This window comes from Cetorhinus maximus, chromosome 22, assembly GCF_964194155.1.
Source record: "Cetorhinus maximus chromosome 22, sCetMax3.hap1.1, whole genome shotgun sequence".
Taxonomy (NCBI): domain Eukaryota; kingdom Metazoa; phylum Chordata; class Chondrichthyes; order Lamniformes; family Cetorhinidae; genus Cetorhinus; species Cetorhinus maximus.
Window position 1 is genome coordinate 22,263,384 of NC_135900.1, and position 23,113 is coordinate 22,286,496.

General features: G+C 43.6%; 1 long non-coding RNA gene across 1 annotated transcript; it reads left to right on the forward strand.

The window, feature by feature from the left end:
• The first annotated feature begins 1,177 nt into the window (after window positions 1–1,177).
• LOC144696531 (uncharacterized) lies at window positions 1,178–22,611 on the forward strand. The gene is made up of 3 exons (XR_013580189.1): window positions 1,178–1,447; window positions 1,702–1,896; window positions 21,246–22,611. It is a non-coding gene; the product is annotated as an uncharacterized LOC144696531 (long non-coding RNA).
• The last annotated feature ends 502 nt before the right edge of the window (window positions 22,612–23,113 follow it).

The window sequence follows — 23,113 nt, forward strand, 5'->3', positions numbered from 1 at the left end:
GCCCTTTAACCAGCAGAGAGTGAAGGCCCTCTGAATGTGTGATAGGTTTGTGAGTGTGAGTTGAGAGTGATGAGATGTGTGACTTACGCTGGCGGAATGGAGGAGATCACTCATCCTCTTGCAGCACTGGGAGGCCAACCTCTTTTGAAGGGCGTTGGCGCTGACCACCACTGTCACCAAGCCGGGCTAATGCTGTTGCTGCCCATCCTGCGGCCAGAGCAGGGATAGAGGACATCCTTGCAGGACTCCATGGCATGAAAAAGGCATTCCAGTGATGCGTCACTGAACCTGGGGGCTGCAGTCTTTTTGCCTTTTGGAGCCTTGCCTTCCCTGCAGCATTTGTGGTCTGGAAGCACGGAGATGCATGCGCGTGGCTGGACTTTAAATATGGCGCCTGCCATTATGAAGTGGCGAGGTGATGGCGGGCAGGTGAATGAGAGCTCGCCTGGCATCGAAATGGCGTGTTTCCCGGGAATGCACGAACAATGTGAAGCTGCGATACAATTATGCGAACGTTCACATACATGCTTTGAGTTATTGCACTTGACTGTAAGAGTGTAGATTCCCATGCATGCTTTCTGAAGTCACAGGGCATTCTAACTGTGCAATGTTTACAGTGCATTGCCACATTAGGGCTTTTTGCCAGGTATGTGAAGGGCAAGATCAATGCAGTTTGTTTGGCATTGAGTCTGGGGGAGACTGTAACTGTGTTCAACTTACTGCAAAGTGTTGATCACTGTAGTTGGGGTCATTTCTCCCTTATTGTTAGTGAATGGGTTACTCTTCTGGAGAGCAGGCAGGGTCAGGGTCCTTTGTGTTGAGTAGGTGCCCCTCGCATTTATGGGAGCTGGAGGCCTATTCTACTGCATTCTGCTGTTGTAGCAGAACTTGGAGATGCAAAGAGATGCTAGTTCAGGTTGTGAAATAACTGGGCTGGTACCCCGATAAGACGAAGAGGAACATTCATCCCTGCCTCCTCTATCGGGAACTTCTGCCCCACCGCCCCCAAGCATTCTCCATCCCAGCTGAGCCCTGGCCTCAGTCAGGTAGGGTGTAGCTTGGAAGCACAGCCAACCGGTGCTGCAGGGCATCAGGACTGAGGCTGTCTCTTGTTCTCACCCCAAAGCCAGGCACCGACACATTCCAGCAGGGGTCACTGGATAGCGACCGTCAGCACAGGCTTTCTACGCCACGAACTTGCCTTTAATATCGGTAACCAACAACACACACAGACACAAGGATTCATTTCCCACAATTTGACTTTCATTGACATCCACAACTTAAGACGTGAAACAAAATGAAGTTCCCAACAGATGTAAGGAAAACCAAATCCGGTGTGATATATTACACAATGAAACACTTTCTGAAACTGAATCTACCATATTGAAAGTAAACTGTGGATTGTCGGATTTACAGTGGAGTGCAGTAATATCGTGCGGTTAAAGCCGTAAGTATTATTCAAAGCCTCCAGTGTCATTGCTAAACACTGGCTCTCGTTGTGAGGTTGGAATGCGAGTCTTTCAACATTAAGCCCTTCAACTGACGGTCTCAGGAGGATTTTTGTTTTGGGTGGGAGGTGGTAGTGGGGTGGGAGCAATATTTGTATTCGCATCGCTTGCTTTCCGAACTAATAACGTGACTTTGAAGAGTTGTGCTTCGAGAGGTTCTCTGGCCGAAACGTTTGTGTTGTTTTTGAAACAGATGGGAGGTTTTTAGGCGTGGGATTGTGCCAAACCACTTACCAGGCATCTCCGGCATTCCGAGGGTCACAATTAATGAGTAAACCATCAGTGGAATGGAATTTTTTATTTGGAAGAGGCTTTCCGGGAATGTTGGTTGCAGAAGTCGAACGCTCCCCGCGTGAAGGAATTACTAAAATTAGCCGAAATTAGCAAGGTAAGGTTATCGTGTAGACTGTCGGACTCTGCGTGTAAATGTAAAGCTATTGACACATAAGATTTCAACGGGATCTCCAGCGCCAGCGAGAGTGGGGAGTTAGGAGATATTAAGTGTCCCCAGCTATTACGGCTGTGTAATAGACATAGCCCTGCCAGTCTGATAGAGGAGAAAGGTATATTACCTGTACTGCATGAGATGGGTAACTATGGTCACCTATTTGCGTTCTTTTTAACCTGGTTGGAATTTCAACCATTAATGTCTGAACACTTTCTAAAGTGTCGTGGAAAGTAATATTTCAGTCCCACTTGCCGTTACGTTTGTAGTGAAGGGTGAAAAGTGTCCAAGAAACACGTTCTGTGCAACAGGGTCAATGTAGGCTACAGCTGAAGTCACATGCGTGCGAACATACGAATTAGGAGCAGGAGAAGGCCATTCGGCCCCTCGAACCTGCTCCACCATTCAGTAAGACCATGACTGATCAGATTGTAACCTCCCGCCTAACCCCGATAACCTTTCACCCCCCTTGTTTATCAATAATCTATCCACCTCTGCCTTAAAGATATTCAAAGACTCTGCTTCCACTGCCTTTTGAGGAAGGGAGTTCCAAAGGTCCACTACCCTCTGAGAGAAAAAAGTTCTCCTCACCTCTGCCTTAAATGGACGACCCCTTATTTTTAAACCGTGACCTAGGTTCTCCCACAAGAGGAAACATCCTCTCCACATCCACCCTGTCAAGACCCCTCAGGATCTTAAAGGTTTCAATCAAGTCACCTCTTACTCTCCTAAACTCCAGTGGATACAAGACTAACCTGTACAGCCTTTCCTCATAAACCAACCGATTCATGGTATTAGTCTGGTAAACCTTCTCTGAACTGCATCTAACACAAACGGTAATCTGTATAATCCGTGGGGTTTGTATTTGCAAAATCCCATGAAGTGAAGTTGGTTTGATAAATTGCTACATGCTCAGAAATTGCTGGGAAAATACTGGTGAATTCACGGTGCCAACAATTAGTGTGAAAGAAAAAAAACAATTGGTGTCCAAGAAGAGAAATGCCATGACTTTTGATTCACCACGAATTGCTGGACAGTTGCTTCGCTGTTAGTTTCCCCAAATCTGAATGAATGACCATCTCGCCATGAGCCTCACTGTGTACAAATTATTCTCAGTCATTTAGGGTTGGTAATTAATGTCACAAGAATGTTGATGGTGATATGATTTATGGTCCTGGCAATGAAATTGCGAAGACTCACTCTCACAGCTAGTAACTTGTTCCTAGAGGTGTTTTACAGTTTAAATTTTAAACACTATTGTTTTTCTTACTTTTCCTTTCTGACTTTTTTCTTGTTCATAATGTATTCTTTCTTTCCCTCGCTTCATTTCTCTTTCTATTTAAAATTTGACTTCAATTCACCCCATTTCCCTCTCTGCTGTTTGCTCTATTTCTTTCCCTATCCTTAAATTTCATTAAGGTCACTGGACCTGACATTCAGGAGGCCCTAGATGCCCCACTGGCATCGCATTTCAATTCACATTTCCAGTAATTTGCAGTTCAAATTAGTAAGGATTAAAAAAAAAATCCAATTCATGGTATTCCTCATTCCAGCAATCTCTGGGCCATGATTTTCAGGGCTTTTGTTAAATTAATGTGTGCATTCTTACAAAGTGAGAGAAGTGAAGGAACTCACTGGGGCAGGCACATCAACAGGTGTTCAACTTACTGAAAGTATAAATATGTCTTTGAAAGGGTTTTATGCAATATTTTGTGCAAACATTTTGCTGAATGTAGAATAAATTTGGTAACACCCAGACACCAGCTAAGAAACGGACATAAGCCAGGGCTGGAAAACATCTGTGTATTGTCCCTGTCAGCATGCAGGAAAAAGTGAATGCTTTGTTCTGGAATAAACAAAAATCTATGTACGGACTTATAAAAAAAAGACAACCATTGTTAACACTGCTGTTATAAAATAATGTCCCGTCTTTGCTGATCTAGGGCCCAGGTTACTATTTGCTTTTAGTACAACTCGCAGCTCCCATTCCTGTTGCCATCTGTGAACATTTGCACATTTTAAGGACAGAGTGTTTCTTTTTTTTTGAACATTCGAACTATGTTCAGAACTATCTGAACACTTAATGGCATGTTTGCCCTGCAGCTTCAGCTTTTATAAAGCAAAACAATATCTACGTTGAGTTGACGCTAAAATGTCAGTATAATATTTGGAGTCAGGGGTTAATCAGAGGTGACCCATTCCTCCGTGAATCCTAGCATCTGCCTACTAACTCTGCCTAATAAAACCATGGTACATGCGGTACTATAACATAGGCATACCCCCGTGTCATGACATCACAACATTCACCTACACCACCTGGACTGCAGCAATTCATGAAGGCAGCTCACCACCACCTTCTCAAGGGCAATTAGGGATAGGCAATAAATGCTGGTCTAACCAGCCATGCCCACACCCTGTGAATGAATGAAAAAATATATAATCGGGTCCCATATGCTGATCTCACCAGTGGATGACATTGTGGCATAATTATGCTGTACATGTGCAGCTTCTGCCACCCTGTGCATATAATGCCCCTTTACTGCTGATTCAGAGAGAGACCAATATCAGAAATTCAACAGCGTGCTCTTAGATATTTCCTAAACCATGTCCGGTAATGGTAAAAGCTGTTGCGGTGCCGAATAATTTTCAGCTCTTTCCAATCTTTTGAGGTGTCAGTCATGGTTCACAGTGGTAGCATGCTTGCTTCTGTATTAGAAGGCTCTAAGTCCACTCATTGGAGCAGAGAATGTATGCTGATGCTTCAGTGCCGTACTGAAGAAATGCTGCACTGCCAGAGGTGTTGTCTTTCCAATGAGATTCTAAACCAAGGCCCGATTTGTACTCTTAAGGTGGACATAATAGATACCATGACATAATTTGAAGGATAGCAGCAGAGTTCTTCCCACTTCCTGGCCAATATTTATCACTCAAACAACATTACTAAAACAGATTATCTGGTCATTACTGCTTGCGAGACCTTGCTCTATGCAATTAGCATCCATATTTACTACATTACGACAGTGACTCCAATTCAGAACTACTTAATTGCCTGTAAAGCAGTTTGAAGCATCCTGGGGTTGTGAAAAGTGCTGTATAAATGCACACTATTTCGTTCTTTCTTTTAAATCCATTCCCTGCTGCTAAACCAATGAGTAACTTCTCACTGCATTTCGGCCAGAATTATCTGGCCCCTCCCACTGGCAGGATCTCCTGGTCCCACTGAAGTCACCAGACATTTGAATGGTTTTGCTGCATCTACCGCGGGGGAACCTGCTGCGACGCGGATGGGGGTGGGGATGGCCCGCAAATTTCACCTGTTTTCCTGTCCTCCGTTTTTTTGTTTTGGTCAGTCCTATAAAGAGTCTCAACTGCCTCCCTTTTCTGGTTCTGAACTGTTAACTAGCTTCTCTGTTTTTTTTTATGTTCATTCATGGGATGTGGGCTTTGCTGGCTGGGCCAGCATTTATTGCCCATCCCTAATTGCCCTTGAGAAGGTGGTGGTGAGCTGCCTTCTTGAACCACTGCAGTCCATGTGGTGTAGGTACACCCATAGTGCTGTTAGGAGGGGAGTTCCAGGATTTTGACCGAGCGACAGTGAAGGAACGGCGATATGTTTCCAAGTCAGGATGGTGAGTGACTTGGAGGGGAACCTCCAGGTGGTGGTGTTCCCATGTATCTGGTGCCCTTGTCCTTCTAGATGGTAGTGGTTGTGGGTTTGGAAGGTGCTGTCTAAGGAGCCTTGGTGAATTACTGCAATTGTAAATGGTACACACTACTGCTACTGTGCGTTGGTGGTGGAGGGAGTGAGTGTTTGTGGATGTGGTGCCAATCAAACGGGCTGCTTTGTCCTGGACAGTGTCAAGCTTCTTGAGTGTTGTGGGAGCTGCACTCATCCAGGCAAGTGACTTGTGCCTTGTAGATGGTGGACAGGCTTTGGGGAGTCAGGAGGTGTTACTCGTCACAGGATTCCTAGCCTTTGACCTGCTCTTGTAGCCACAGTATTTATATGGCTAGCCCAGTTCAATGATGACCCCCAGGAAGTTGATAGCGGGGTATTTAGTGATGGTAATGCCAATGAACGTCAAGGGGCGATAGTTAGATTCTCTCTTGTTGGAGATGATCATTGCCTGGCACTTGTGTGGCACGAATGTTTCTTGCCACTTGTCAGCCCAAGCCTGGATATTGTCCAGGTCTTGCTGCATTTGGACATGGACTGCTTCAGTATCTGAGGAGTTGTGAATTGTGCTGAACATTGTGCAATCATCAATCACTTCTGACCACATGATGGAAGGAAGGTCATTGATGAAGCAGCTGAAGATGGTTGGGCCGAGGATACTACCCTGAGGAACTACTGCAGTGATGTCCTGGAGCTGAGATGACTGACCTCCAATAACCACAACCATCTTCCTTTGTGCTGAGTATGACTCCAACCAGTGGAGAGTTTTTCCCCTGATTCCCATTGACTCCAGTTTTGCTAGGACTCCTTGATGTCAAGGGAAGCATAGATGTGCATTGGCTTGCAGTTTAATTTAATGTTTTTATTTCAGATTTTCAGCACTACTGCTTCTTCTTCTTTTCGCATTTGCAACTTTTGTTATATTTTCTAACTTTTAAGTATCTGCACTGCTGGCAACTCATTATCTTTGAATTAATTACAAGATTTCAGAGGAGAAATTCAGATGGGCACTGCTTCTGTGTCCAGGATCAATTCAGGTCAGGCAATGCACACCCCACCCAATAGGTTCGAAGTCATCCAAAAATTAGGCCTGGGCCTTCTTTCAGAAATTGAGACAAACCAACAGTGCTTGTCACATCTCTAGAGGCTGCTCCACTATTTGAAGATATAAATACCAGGCTGTTTGCCATGCCAGCAATGGCCTGAAGGTAAAGCACTGGGTTGGGAGGGGTAGTGGAGTGACAGTATATGGTGGCCGATCATGAATGTTGAGGAAGAGTGGGCACCCCTCCTACTTCACAGCAATTATTAATGATACTTCTTGTGGGAAAAAAACATTACTTGCACTTTGTTGGCCACTAATGAATCCAAAACGGAGCAGACCTGGCCCTTGCTGCAATGGTTGCCAACCGATTTCAGCAAGAGGACCAAAAACAGATTTTAAGTCCCTCATTTGTATATGTGAAGGGCCTTATGTTTGTTTTAGGTGCAGGGGGGCCACCAGCATGCCTGCAAAGCCGACGTAATCAAAATGGTGGCACAGGAAACACAGGCACAGAGTGCACATTGCGTTCAATCTGAAATTTGTCCTTTTTTGTGGCCTGGAAAATGAGTGCAACAGGACCAATTTCTGCCCCTTAACGTATTGTTAAAATGGCAAATAAAAGCCTGTAGCAATAGCCTACAGTACTGTCTGGATACCCGTAATAAAATAGCAACCTGTGAGCATTTCAAAAAAAGACAGGTTGATGTTTTGGGTGGGGGTTCTTTGTTAAAATTAAACGATATCCATCTGAAGTATCAGCCTGTCCTTCCCGCTTTCAGATCTTGGCAGGCCAGTTCACCATTTCTGGCATTTTTGGTTTTTATTACAGCAAATGGAATTTTTCTTTTAATTATAAATGTATCCTGTTCGCTACCTTTTCTTTGGTTTCAGATGAAAAGAATCTAATTTACAAAATAGGGATTGGCACGATTTAATTTCTGCCAAATAAGGCTAAATGTGGTTGGACAGTCATGAGGGTGATGAGACCATCAATATAATGCTTAGGGTAAACTGACCAAGCACACTCAAAGCGACTGCAGGTTGGAGAATCAGCACGAGAGTTGTAATCCTATCTCTGACCTGAGCTTCCCTTAAGACCAGCTCTTTGCTGGAAGTGTGAGACCGTATGGACCTTGCCTTCTTAATCTGGGATAGGAATCAGTTAATCAAGCTGCATTCTCTCAGATCGATACCTGTATTTGTTTAGCAAATGATATTTGGTCTTTAGTTATCCAAATATCAAAAAATCATGAACAGGGCACAAATCAATTCAATGTGTCAATACGCAATATATAACAATAAAGGTTAATATTAATAGATATGGATAATTTATTTACAATGGATTAGTTCCAGATTCAGCATTTGTATTGAAGACGAAACTGTCTCAAGGCGATGTCATGTTCATAAAGGCATGAAGCAATTTCATGTTCAAGTTAAGCTTCACATTCTGGATAGGCATGAAGCCAAAATCACTTCAGACTGATACAAAGCGTAAGACACTTTGAGTGTCCCATTGAGTATCTGATTCTTTACATCTTTTCTTAGACTTATAACCCTTGAGTAGAAAAGACATCCAGCAAGCTGGGAATTATACTATACCTGCAACTAGCACTGTATCTGCCAAGGGAGAGATCTCCAAACATAATTGCTTCATGTGCACGAAAAGCTCTCCTCCAGTGGTGGCTATCTTTTAATGTTAGCAGAGTGTACATGGCAGCATTAGCTGTCTCACTTATCTGTACGTATGATTAAAAGTTTTGCATTAAATACATGAACCTTGCATCAAGCCCTTCAAAGACGCAATGGCAGAAAAAGTCAAACCGCAGGGCATCCCCCATCCTTGGGGCAAAAATTAATCAGTTGTTAAAATGAGAGCTCATCTGTTAAATCAACAATAAAATATACCACAGACTAAACATGAATAACTCAAAGGCCATTTGGCCTTTGGCAAGTAGCGATGAGGATCAAGCAGGCGACAGAAAGCCAATCAATCAATTTTTTTAAAGAAACTACTGATTATGAAATGGAAAATAACAATATATGACCATTAAAATTACTCCAAAAATATTGGCACACCCAAACTAAGAGGCGCAAAGATCAATGGCAGCAAATCCTCAGGACTCATCAACATAATCAACATGGATTGTCAGCTCTGGTCAAGCCCCCACAGACAACTTGCCCGACGAAGACAATGTCGGGCCACTTGCCTTACCATCAATAAGTCCTGTGAAGGAGGGTAGGAATATGGGCTACGGGGAGGGAGATTGCGACCATTATGGAGTCAGGAGAGCACTCTGCTTCCCCTGGATTTACAAATGAAACAATGAACGATTTAAGGGTTTCATTGGAGTTGGCAGGTGCAGAGGTTGCTGAAGAATCCTGAGTGAGGCAGATCCATCGTCTGCTCATTGCTGACAAATTTCCCAATGGGGTCTTATGACAAGTATTAGGCCCCTAACTAATACAGGCCTGATACCAGCTTTAAATATTCACCTGGGACAACTTTAAAAATGGCCCCACAAATTTAGTAATGAGATCAACACTTGTTAGACAGCTCCATTGTTCTCACCCTCAATAATTCCCTGAATAAAAAAGCAGAAAGCAAAATAACATATACAACATAAAAACCAATTTTAAAAATCAATAATCGATGCCCTCTACCAATATTTAAAAATTGGTATGTGTGTGTGTGATGATGACCATGAAACCATTGCTGCAAAAACCCATCTAGTTCACTAATGCCTTTTAGGGAAGGACCTGAGACCTTACCTGGTCCAGCCTGCATATGACTCCAGACCCACAGCAATGTGGTTGACCCTGAACAAGGGCAATCAGGGATGAGCAATAAATGCTACCCTAGCTAGCAACACCCAGGTCCCATGAACAAATATATTTTTTAAAAGACTTCTCTCCAGTCAGGCAGAATGTATGGTGTAGACTTATATAATTCTGGTCTAGCTGGCTGTGTTTCAATACTTTGTGATTTTACATCGAAAAATTGATGTAAGTGAGCAAACACTCTATGGGGAGAATTTTCCCCCCGTTGGGAGTGGGGGTTGTGTGGGAGCGGGTCCGTACCGCCATTTTACGTGGGCGGGCCAATTAAGGAGTGTTGAGTGCTCCCTGTGCGGGTGGGGTGGGGGAGGGGAAGAGGGGGGGAATTCCTTGAGTCGGGGCCTGCGTTCTTTTGCACATGCGCGCAAAAGAGCGCAGAAATCTCCCTGAGGCACAGAAGTGCCTCGGGGAAATTAGTTTAAGTTTTAAAAATTTATATAAAGAAAAGAAAAAATTTTAAGACATGTCGCCTCATGTGAGTGTCACATGAGCTGGGACATGTCAATGAACATTAATGGAAGAATTTATTTAATTTATAAACCCTTCATGAAACCTCATCCCACCCGTGGATGAGGTTCCATGAAAAATGCAAAGGCCGCCTGGGCTCTTCGCCTTCCCGTCAACCTTAAAGTTGGACGGGCAGCTCAGTTTATTAGTTTATTTGATATTTAAATGGCCTTGATAGGCTTTTGACAGTTCGGCAGGCACGCAGCTGAGTCCGGTGCATGCCCGCCGAACTGAAAATCAACATGACGTGTGGTGACGTTGGGACGCCTACCTGACATCACTGCGCGTCATTTTACGCGTCAGTGAGCAGGCCCCACCCCTGCTGGCCTACCCGAAAATTCTGGCCTATGAAACACTATAAGTAGCTTATAGGCCAGTTATACACAGCAGAGTTATGTTTACAGTGTTGTAAATGCCTGTGAATATTTTTCCAGAGAGGCCGATTCCTTTGTTGGCTTCAGTTATTGAGCTGGGCTTTTGTTCATTTTAATTTTTCTGCAAATGCTTTTGTTCCTCCCAACTGGCTGCAGTCCATATAAATCATGACAGCTCCTTCCTTTCTTAGCTTGGGCTCCACCCAGGGCTAAACTTTCCTCTGTTTCCAGGCTGCTCCAATACGTCCGGAGTTATTCCCGGCCAGCTCTGACCCACCTGTACTGTACTGTACTTCCAAAGCTATTTCCAGCCTACTCCAATCCACCCTGAGTTGTTCTGAATCCACCCTGAGTTGTTTCCTATCCTGTTTCAACCTGTCATGAATCATTCCCAGCTCGAAAACCCTGATCCCTTCAGAGTCATTTCCTGCCTAAGTCCTTTTCACTTAACAGTTTTCTCATCAACGGTTGCAACGCTTGACTCTTCTCCTATAATTTCTAGCTGTGCTTGTGAAGCAAAATAACTAAAGCAAACAAGCATGAAGGAAGAGAGAGGCAAATAGCCTGAGAGGAAACGTCAGAAGTAGCAAGAAGAGCGATGGCACAGACAGAAAAAGAGGGCTAAGAGCAGAAAGGCAACAGAGGACAGATGATTCAAGTGTGGGAAGATATGGATGAAGAGTGGAACAGGAAGAAGAGTAAAGTAGGCGAAAGAGGGACAAACAGTTGTTCCACTGTTGCCCAACAAAGAGGCAAAATACTGTGTGACTTTTTAGTCAGGCTCAGTCCAAAGTAGATTGAGGACTATGTAATTAGATAAGTTTCGATGATATTTATTGTCGGGATTTGACATGATGTTCGAAATAGCTCCACAGGGGATACAAGGAGATTTTTTTTTTACACAGTGAGTTGTTATGATCTGGGACTGACTCAAATCAGAAATATCTGTCAGCAGGCAATTGGATATATACTTGAAAAAGAAACATTTCCAGTGTTATAACCTCCTCCAGTTCTACAAGGAAGGGCTTGTGACAAATTGGGCATCTCTTTCAAAGAGCCAGCACAGACATGATGGGCCAAATGGCTTCCTTATCTGCTGTAAGCTTCTATGTGAAAAGTGTGTATAAAATATATATCAATAAAATGTTTTGTTCAGCAATTTTCTACAATTAAAATAGGTCTACCCACCCACAGCCTCTTCTAAGAGATGCTATGATCATAATTTTATCATATTCTCTCCCCTCTAGCATGTCTGGCCGGTTCACCATCTAAAAGCATCTTCTCAGTCTTTTCAGCTGCACCATTGCTACTTTATCTCTTGACCATAGCTCTCATGGAGCCTTTGCTTTGTTCTAAGCTAGTGCTTCTATTCCCATGTTTGACCATTCCCGGACCTCGGCTAATGCTTGGGCCCGAGACCAAAACTTACATCATGTGCCCATGACTTCTTCCAGTCACATACTCTCAGTTCTTTTAATACTATTACCCTCCTCAGTGGCTCTAACTTAGCTTACCTTCAGTGCTCCTATAAGCCAAAACATCTTGATTTCCCATTGTGCTCCTGAACTTCCTGAGTATCTGCAGACCCCATTTTTCTTTGAGTACTGCACAACCCAGTACCCTCCAGCACAGTATCTGAATATGTCTATATTCAAATTCATTCCACTCCTCCCTTATTATACTAGACCAATGTTTTTTCAGTCTCCAGTAGTCCCAGTGCTCGCAGCCCTCACCTTAAGGCCTTCACCGTTTCAAAGAACTAAAGTCTCTCCCTAACTTGACTGTCCTCAGACTTAGCAACCACTCCCCCTCCCTAGTTTTATTTGACACCGACTCCTGATCTCCAGTTTCCCCCTTGTCTGTCCCCATAAATCCCTGTCACCTACCTTTTTCGGGTGTGACAAACAACACACCCCATTGTCCCAGTACTCCAACTCCTCTACAAGTACTGCCATGCCCCAGCTCTCCCCCTGCCCAGGGCTATTACCAGAACCTGGTCACTCTCAAAGCCCTCCCAGGGCACGGAGTGAATTCCAATGAATGTTGCCAAACCTCAGCACCGCCCCATGCTCCAATTTTCAGCAAATCAGTCAATCCTGTTCAGGCCATAGCCCCTTCAGTTTGTTCCTTCCCAAGCTCAGTTGTAGGCTCTGCTTCATCATAATCTGACATGCAACCTTATCTTCTCTTTCAATTGCTTGGGCTTGGAATTCTCATATAAGACCATAAGCAAAAGGAATAGGAGTAGGCTATTTAATCCTTTGAGCCTGCTCTGTCATTCAGTAAGATCATGGCTTATCTTCTATCTCAACTTCACCTTCCCACACCATAAGACCTTAAGATGGAGGAGCAGATGTAGGCCATTTGGCCCATCGAGTCTGCTCTGCTGTTCAGTGAGATCATGGTTGATCTGATAATCCTAAACTCCACTTTCCTGCCTTTTCCCCATAACCCAATCAAGGGTTACTGATTAAAAATCTGTCTATCTCAGCCTTGCGTATACTTAATGACCCAGCCCCTACAACCCTCCGTGGTAAAGAATTCCACAGATTCACTACCCTCTGAGAGAAGAAATTCCTCCTCATCTCTGTCTTAAATAAGCGAGCCATTACACCGAGATTATGCCCTCTGGGCCTAGACTCTCCCACAAGGGGAAACAACCTCTCAGCATCTACTCTGTCAAGCCCCCTAAGAATCTTATATGTTCCAGTAAAGTCGTCTCTCATTCTTCTAAACTCCAATGAGTAGAGGACCAATCTACTCAACCTCTCCTCATAAGAAAATCCCTCCATACCCGGGATCAACCTAGTGAACCTGCTCTGGACTGCCTCCAATGCCAGCATAGCTTTCTTTAGATAAGGGGAGCAAATTGTTCACAGTATTCTAAGCGTGGTCTAACTAGTGCCTTGTATAGTTTTAGCAAGACTTCCCTATTTTTATGCTCCATTCCCTTTGAAATAAAGGCCAACATTCCATTTGCCTTCCCTATTACCTGCTGAACTTGTATGCTAGCTTTTTGTGATTCATGCACGAGGACACCCAAATCCCTCTGTGCAGCAGCTTTCTGCAGTCGCCTCCATTTAAATAATATTCAGCTCCTCTACTCTTCTTGCCAAAGTGCATAACCTCACATTTTCCCACATTATATTCCATCTGTCATGTTTTTGCCCACTCACTTAACCTGTCTATATCCCCCTGTAATCTTTTTGTGTCATCCTCACCACTTGCCTTCCCACGTATTTTTGTGTCAACTGCAAACTTGGTGATAGTACATCCACTTCCCTCATCCAAGTCATTAATATATATTGTAAATCATTGTGGGCCCAGCACTGATCCCTGTGGCACTCCACTAGTTGTTACAGGTTGCCATCCTGAAAATGTCCCCCTTATCCCAACTCTCTGGGCTGAATCTTCTGGCTGATGCGTGGGTGGTGGAGCCCGCACGTTGGTGCTTAAAATGTTGTGCGCTGATGTCGACGTCAGCGCGCGGCATCACAATGTTTCGGTCGGCGGGCGTGCAATGCAGCACGACGCGTGTCCACCATTAAGTAAAGGCCTCGTTAAGGCCATTAAGTGACCAATTGACCAATATTTTGAGGGGCCCGTGCGAACTTCGGGTCGGCGCACAGGCCCAACGGGCAGGCGGGTAAGTGATTTTTTTCACAAACCTTATCCAGTGGCGGGACGAGGTTTGATTTCGGTTTTAAAAAAGTTTACTAAAGTGTTTGTGTACTTTATTAACATGTCCCATCTCGTGTGACATTTTCACATGAGGGGGACATGTTTATGATTTTTTAATTTTTCTATTTTTAACGTCTCACAGGCTTTCAGCGATCTCCCTGAGGCAGCACTTTGCCTCCGGGAGATGTGCGCGCGAAAGAGTGCACTCACGCAGTTGGGGAATCCCCCCCCCAGCCCGTTGGGAGGGCCTTAATTGGCCCGCCCATGTAAAATGGCAGCAGGGCCCGTTTCGGCGGCGGCGATCAGCTGCCTGTCCACTGCCGAGTCGGTCAGGCCCGTCTGCCCATCAAGGGCAAAATTCTGCCCTCTGTCTTCTATTAGTTAGCCAATCCTCTATCCATGCAAATATACTATCCCCAACACCATGGGCACTTAACTTATTAAGTAGCTTTATGTGCAGTACCTTATCGAACGCCTTTTGGAAATCCAAATATATTACATCTATTGGTTCTACTTTATCTATCCTGCTTGTTACCTCTTCAACGAATTCTAATAAATTTATCAGGCATGATTTCTTCTTTATGAAGCCATGCTGACCCTGCTTGATATATTATTCATTTCTAAATGTTCTGCTATTACATTCTTTAATAGTTTTCCCAATAACGGATATTAAGTTAACTGGCGTATAGTTACCTGTTTTTTTGTCTCCCTCCTTTTTGAATAAGGGTGTTACATTGGCAGGTTTCCAATCCTCTAGGACTTTTCTAGAATCTAAGGATTCTTGGCAAATTATTACCAGTGCATTCACTATCTCGGTAGCTACTTCCTTTAATACCCTAGGATGCAACCCATCAGTTCCAGGGGACTTACCAGCCTTTAGCCCCATTAGCTTCCCTAGTACCTTTTCTCTGGTGATAGTTATTGTTTTTATTTCCTCCCGCGCCCCACCTTTTGCCCCTTGATTATTTAGTATTTTTTGAATGCTATTAGTGTCTTCTACTGTGAAGAATGACGCAAAGTATTTATTCAACTCCTCTGCCATTGCCTGGTTCACCATTATTATTTCCCCAGCTTCGTTCTCTAAGGGGCCTATGTTCACTTTGGCCTCTCTCTTCCTTTTTTTATATTTAAAGAAGCTTTTACTGTCTGTTTTTATATTACTTGCTAGTTTGCCCTCGAAGGGTAGAATCTTCAGCTCGGCAAGCGGTGTCAGGGCCTGCTCGCCCAGGCGTAAAATGACGTGGGGTGATGTTGGGCATGCATCCCGACGTCACCGCGTGTCATTTAGGTTTTCAGTTCGGCGGGCACGCAGCCAACTCAGCTGCGTGCCCGCCGAACTGTCAAAGGCCTATTAAGGCCATTTAACTAACAATTAAAATAATTAACAGGGCTGCCCGTCCAACCTTAAAGTAGGCAGGCAGGCGAAGAGCCCAGGCGGCCTTCACATTTTTCATGGAACCTCATCCACGGGCAGGATGAGGTTCCATGAATGATTTTAAACTTTCTCAAAAATTCTTATTGAAATTAGTACACATGTCCTAGCTCATGTGACAGTTTCACATGAGGGAACATGTCATAAAAATTTTTTCAACATTTTGTTGAACTGTTAAAAATTAAAACTAATCTCTGTGCCTCAGGGAGATTTCTGCGTTCCTTCGCGCGCATGTGCGAAAGAGCGCGCTCCTGACTCGGAACCCCCCCCCCCCCCCCCCCTTCCCCGCCCGCACAGGGAGTGCACAGCACTTCCGGGTGCGCGTCACGCTGGGCGGGCCTTAATTGGCCCGCCCACGTAAAATGGCAGCACGGACCCGATCGGGGGCGCTGATCAGGTTCGTGCCCGCCCCCAGACAAGCCCCCCGATGGGGGGAAAATTCTACCCAAAGTTTATTTTCTCCCGCTTTATTATTTTTTGGTCATCTTTTGTTGGTTTTTAAAACTTTCCCAATCCTCTGGCTTACCGCTAATCTTTACCATGTTGTTTGTTTTTTCTTTCTATTTGGTACTATCCTTAACTCCCTTGGTTAACCATGTTTGGTTTATCCCCTTCCTAGAATCCTTCTTCCTCACTGGGATATATTTTTGTTGTGAACCATTTTCGTAAACGCCTGCCATTGTTCATCAACCGTCTTTTCTGCTAAATTCCTTTCCCAGTCCATTCCAGCCAACTTTGCCCTCATTTTTTTGAAATTACCCTTATTTAAGTTTAGTGCAGTTGTTTCCGACCCAGGTTTCTCATTCTCAAACTGAATGCTAAATCCTACCATGTTATGGTCACTGTTTCCTAGGAGATCTTTTATCCTGAAATTATTCATTAAACCTGCCTCATTACACATTTTCAAATCTAAAATAGCCTGATCCCTGGTTGGATCTAGGGGTCATATTGTTCTAGGAAACTGTCCCAAATACAGTCTATGAATTCTTGTTCGCGGCTTCCTCTGCCAATTTAATTTTCCCAATCTACATAAAGATTAAAGTCAACTATTATTAATGTGCTGCCTTTTTTACAGGCCCTCATTATCTCCTGATTCTCTATCCTACAGTATAGCTACTGTTAGGAGGCCTATAGACTACTACCACCAGTGTCTTCTTCCCTTGTTATTTCTTAGCTCCACCCATATGGATTCTACATCTACCGATCCAAGATAATTTCTTGCTATCGTACTTATTCCATCTCATACTAACAAAGCTACCCCACCACCCTTTCCTTCCAGCCTGTCCTTTTGAAAAGTCACATACCCTTGAATATTTAGTTCCCAGCTTTGATCTCCTTGTAACCTTGGAGTGGGAGGGGAGGGATCCAGTTGTCAGTTTCCATGTTGGTACCAACGACATTGATAGGACTAGAAAGGAGGTTCTGCTGAAAGAATTTGAACAGTTAGGAGCTAAATTAGAAAGCAGAACCTCCAACGATATGATCTTGGTATTTTTATTTTTGTTTTTGTTGTGAGAGAAAGGGGAGTAAAGAGAGAGAGGGAGGGAAAAAGTGCTGGCTAACACAGAAAGCATGACACAAATAGGATTGGAGATTTGAAAACAAGCAGAGTGCAGTCATTGAATTCGGGTGAGGGTTCAGGTTTAGGTTCGATCAATATCTGCAGAGAGATATTAGGACTGATATTTCTCTCTCACTCCTCCCCCTGTTATATAACCTGAGCCCATCTCTACTTTGGGATTCAGGGGGCAGGGTTTTTCAGATAGTGGAGTTTGCCGCTCCATCACACGAAGGTTCAGTGAGAAATGCATCCCCACTAATCAAGACAGCTCCACAGTCATTTAACACTCCGAAGAGCATTAGTTGACTGGGAATGGAATTTCCGCTTCTCAGTCGTGTTGGGGGGGGGGGGGGGGTGGGGGTGGAGGGGTGGGGGGCGGAGGGGCGGTGCCATCCAGCGTCTGAGAGCTGCCAGTCAATCTGATTGGCAGGAAGTTCTGTATCCCAGCAGCGTCAACAGCAGTAGTGGCCAGGACTGGGACTACAAGCAGTCCCAGATTCCGAGCTTGAGTCCAGGACCAGGTAAATGCAGGGAGTCCGGAACAGGGAGGGGAGATGAGGCATGGGGGTCTTGATAGAGAGGCTAGGGAGGGAGCACCTGCAGGGCAGATCTTGAGGGAGCTGCCACCGGAGGCCCAAGCAACATGACCTCCTGGGCTTCCCTGAACTCCTTAAAATTGAGGCCGGCCTGGAAGCGGCCCTTGACTTAAGGGCCTTATTTGGAGTGAGGGCGGGCAGGATGCCCTAAGCCTCACCTACTCCACATAAAATTGCAGATAAGGGTCGGACGGGCAGGCCACCCAGAGAGGTTTACGGGCCCCACTCCCCACCCCGCCTGCAAACCCACCGGCAGGGAAACCATACGGTTCTGCCTCAGGTTATTAAAGTCAGCCAAATGACCCCCAGGCGTTGGTGCTCAGTGCCTGGAAATGGGAAATGAAAGTCAGCCAATAATAAAGGCTGCCAGCTGTGGCAGGCTGCTGGGCAAGAACAGAAGTCAGAAAGCCACAGCCCCCATCCTTTTCTTCCTTGTGAAAATGTGTACTGGCATTCTGCAATGATTGGCACCCAGGCTCCACTCAGATCCCCCAACAATACGTAAAAGCAAAAGATTGCGGATCTGGAGATCTGAAATAAAAACAAAAAGTGCTGGAAAAGCTCAGCAGGTCTGGCAGCATCATTGGAAAAAGAAATAGAGTTAACATTCCAAGTTCAATAGGATTCTTCTTTGGAACTGAAGAGAGGTAGAAATATGATGGGTTTTATGCTGTTGAGAAAGGGGTTGGGTTAGTTAGAGCAAAAAGGGAAGGTCAGGGATAGGTTGTGGGGGCAGGGAGATTAAGTTACAAAGATGCCATGGTACAAAAGGCAAGGAGAGTGGGAATGGTAGCAGTAAAGGAACAAAGCATTGGTTCAGAGTAGGTGTTAATAGCAGAATAAAGGTCAATGCTGTCAGGCAAAACATGGGAACAAGATAGAGACTGGCGCTAGTGAAAAAAAATACAAAATGGAGGACAGAGTTCTCCAGTTTTGGAGTAGTTTTACTCTAAAAATATATGGCTGTGCACAAAGTGTAAGGTCTACCTTTTCTGGGTATTATTTTAAATACTTAAATGCTTGCCCACCTGGTATTCAAACAGGAAAATGTGGCATGAAGACCTGCTCTCCCTCTCTTACCACATTTTCATGTCATGATATTGCTTAAGCTTCACTCCCATCCCTTGGAAGGTTACCAGGAAATTGTAGGACAATGAGATCCAATATGTTAGATTTCTATTTTTGTCACTCCATTCTGCACCCTGACTATAACTTTCTGACGTCTGCTCTTGACCAGCAGCCTGCCACAGTTGACAGCCATTGTTATTGGCTGACTTTAGTTTCCCACTTCCATGCACCTGGGCAGGCGAATGCTGGTGGATCATTTGGCTGCCATTATTAACCTGACACAGAGCTTTCTGGTACCTCACCAACAGGTTTGCAGGCAGGGGGGTGGGGGGGACCATGAAGTTTCCTGGGCGGCCTCCCTGCCCACACCCCCAGCTGCAGTTTTACTTGGGGTGGGCAAGGCTTAGGGTGGCCTGCACCCCTCCCCAGTTGAGGCCTTTATTTTATGGGCCGCTTCCCAATCAGTCTCAATTTTGAGGCTAGCAAGAGGAGTTCCGGGGGCAGGGGTGAATTGCAAAAGGCTGCTTGGGCCCAGCGCAGAAAGGTGGTGGCACCTCCTTCTAGGGCCTCTTTTTCACATCGGGTACCCCCCCCGCTTCCCGCCCCCGCCACCCCACAAGATCTGCCCCTGCGGGTGCTCCCTCCCTGGCCTCTCCGTCAAGAGCCCCATGGTTCTCGGGCCTCACATTTCCCAGATGCACGGCAGAAGAAAATCAGCCCTTTTGTTGCTGATATACGTTGCCACAGGTGATCAATGCTATAATGCATCATATGTTACATGATATAATGTTCATGTCATTCTGAATCCTCCAACTCGTTGTGAGCTATGACATGGGTGATCAGCAAACCTCTTTAATGGTTTTAGGACCGCACTCCAGGCAGCATACTTGCAAGTGTCAAAGCTAGATTTTAAAAAAAGACTCCTGACCCATAGCTGCACCTGCCAATTTGGAAACTTGCCCCATTAAAAAGCTATTAAATTCTGATTGACGTCAGGACATAGTTAGGACACTTCCTCAAAGGAAGTATATGAACTTACAAATGTAAAAAAAAAGGGAGGATAAGGAAGTGGTGCAGCTATGAACATGCCGAGCCTTCCCCCACCCCCCAGCCACAGGACTCCCCTAGGGAGGTGAAAACGAAGGGAAAAGAAAGCTCTGGTCAATTTAAGAAAAGCTCCGAAAAATTTTCGCCAACTTTGTGAAGCAACCAGAAATGATCCAGGGCACCATAATCATTCACTGTTTCCAGCTACCCTGCTACTTACTTTTACAGCAACATGTACTCTCTCGTGAGCTCCTTCTGAAGACTTCTGCATCAATACATACAGAAAAGCACTGCACTTTGACAGGAAAATAGCAACTAAACTGCAACTTTGTTGACCTATTTATTCACTTTTATTTTTGAAGATGTTAGTGAACATGGGAATGGGAACACAGTAACAAGGGTAGGCCATTCAGCCCATTGAGCCTGTTCCACCATTCAGTTAGATCATGATGTATCTGTAACCCAGCAATAGCAGCATTTGATGGGTGCTTATTCCACATATCTGAAACACTTTTGGGGAACAATAACTTGTAATTCCTAATCTGATTTAGGTTTTTTAGTTTTATGCTAGCATTTTCCAGTAATGGCATATTACGGCATTATCAAAACTACTTACAATAATGCATTTGACTATTATAAATACCTGCTTCAAATCTTCTTTTTTCCAATAGAATAGAAACTGAGTTCTTAGAGTCTCTGCTCTGCAGTTAAAGCTTTAGGTTCTGCAATTGTTCTTTTTGTTCAGCTCTCACCAATAAACCAATATGCTTTTGAAAGTGGGTTGACCAAAGTAATAGAAAATACTTTAGAAGCGGCCTTACCAATTGATTATATAAAGTTGAAGTCTTACAGTCTAAATGATCAGTTCCTTTGAGATCAATCATTTGATTGATGTTGTTGATAACAAAGTCACATTTCCAATTCCATCTCCAACTTTCTTCCACCTCACCACACATATAACTCGAAAAAAAAAATCAGTAATGAGTAATTGGAGGTCTCTCATGATGTATTTGTGATTCTTTATATAATTTCATCCATTTAATATGTTGGCTGACTTACATATAGAACACACTTAGACCTTGTCAGGACCACAGATCCTATCCCCAAATTACTTATGGACATATTGAACTTTTAAGTATGACGTGTTTTTTTAAAAAAAGGACATACATGCAAAAGCTGGCTGAGACTGTAAGGTAACCACTTGCTAGAAAATTCCTATGTGGACTACTTGAACTTGAGAGAATGGAAGGTCGCACCTAAAAAGCGTGACACAGCCAACTTCAGACAGAGGCACTTCAAAGAAACAGATACATTGCGAACTGAACTGTAATCTCTTGTGATTGTGGGGAAAATGATTAACATCTCAGCTGAAACCACCTCCTGTTGAGTTATATCCCAGACTATGAATATGAACTGAGTTGAAAAGAAAACAGATCTGGGCGAAAGACATGTTTGTTTTTTCCCTTCCAGGAATACACAAGGAAAGGGGTTAAAAAAGCCAACTACACCCCTAGATCTTTGGGCTAGTCTGGTGTTCTGTCCTGATGTGTGTGTGTGCTGTGAAGGTCACAGCTGAAGAACACCAACTGGGTATTCCTGTGTTTGCAGGTAAAAAAAAACCTCTCTCTTTGATTGTTAAAAGCAAGTCTCAAATCAGCAAAGCCACAGTCGAAAAGGAAACAGGACAACTTATTTCAGCTAACCCAAGAATCTCCAACCCAACTGTTCAACTGCCAAAGTCAGCACTATTGGAATCACCCCAACTTAACGACCACAACATTTCATCATCTACTCCTCACGGACAAGCCAAAGGACTGATTCGTATATCTTTTTAAAATTTTACTTTTAGACTCAATTTCTTATTTCTCATCTGTGTGTATGTGTGTTGCTTTTTATTATTTTTCCTCGCATTTAGTAACTACTAAACTCACTCTTTCTTTGACTCATGACAGCCTGGTTAAATTGTCTCCTTTTAAAACATAAATACATTTGGACTGGGAAAAGGTATCCACAGGGGAAGGGATCCTTTTTAAGGTAAACATTGTTGCGACCAACCGAGGAGGTTGAATAAACAAAGGGAGCCAGTTCATCCTTCCTCACCCGGGAGTATAACAATTTGGGGTACTTCATCCAGGATCATAACAAATTGGGGGAACCCCGCCGGTGGACCGGTTGTAACAAACTTAATCACTGATCACTTTAAAATGATCAAGGTAGTAAAATCTTTGAAACTCAGAAGCGAAAAAAAAAATTATCTAAATCATTCCTTTGTTAGCCTGCAAAGTTGAACTAAAGGATTATCTCAATGCCTCCATCTCATTTCCTACTACATACACTAATTTTAACATTCCTTTTAAGAAACTAAGGTCAAGCACAGCAGTACATTGTGAAATGTCATTTTTATTTATAGGTTCATTCAAATAATAACATGGCATTCTCAATGTTCTAAGAATCCATTGTTCTAATCTAATCTGTTGAAATGTAACTTTGAAGGTTTGGAATGTACTGTATCTAAATCAGGATTGTATTTATTAGCTAATAAAAAACTAAGTTGTAAATGCTGAAAATACCTGGAATGCATTTTCTTCAAGGTTTAATCTATCAAAGTAAATATATTCATAAATAATCATTGCATTTCTTAAACACTTCCAAATACTGTAGAATATTTTTAAAGAAATTATAATGGGAAACGTTAAACCTGTGCAATGAAATCCGAAATAAACATATAATTTACCTGAAGGATGTATCATGGAATGTTAAACAAAATGTTTTGTAAAGCATATTGCCTTCATCACAACAAAGCAAAGTTTATAATTATAAGACAGGAAGGCACATTTTTAACAGGCATCTGTGCATACAGATGATATACCTTGATGTATAATGAATTGCTTTGTGATTCACAATATAAAATGACCTGAAATTCCGAGAGGTCCAATATCAGACAATATGTGTAACATATTTAAGTTATTGTCTTGTATTCTACTAGGCGTTATGTCACCACTGTATATTTTGTGAGGCCTTGCATCACACAGGTCTTACTTTAAGTAATTTGCAATGTCTAAATATGCAACCAGCATGTCCCTTGAATATAATCGTCATATTGCTGAAAAAAGAGACACACTATCAGACCTTTTCATTTTGCATTCATCAGGACAGCTCAGAAGATAAACCAACAATAAAAGGAACAACAATTTGTAAAGCATGAGAAGAGATTGCTGATTGGTTGGCAAGTGGGCTCTGATTGGTAGAGGTGTTGTCATGGACAATGCAGCAGAGAACAGTTAACTGCCAAGCTTTTGTTCAAGTTCTCTTTTTTCAACAATACTCAAGTTCTGTGC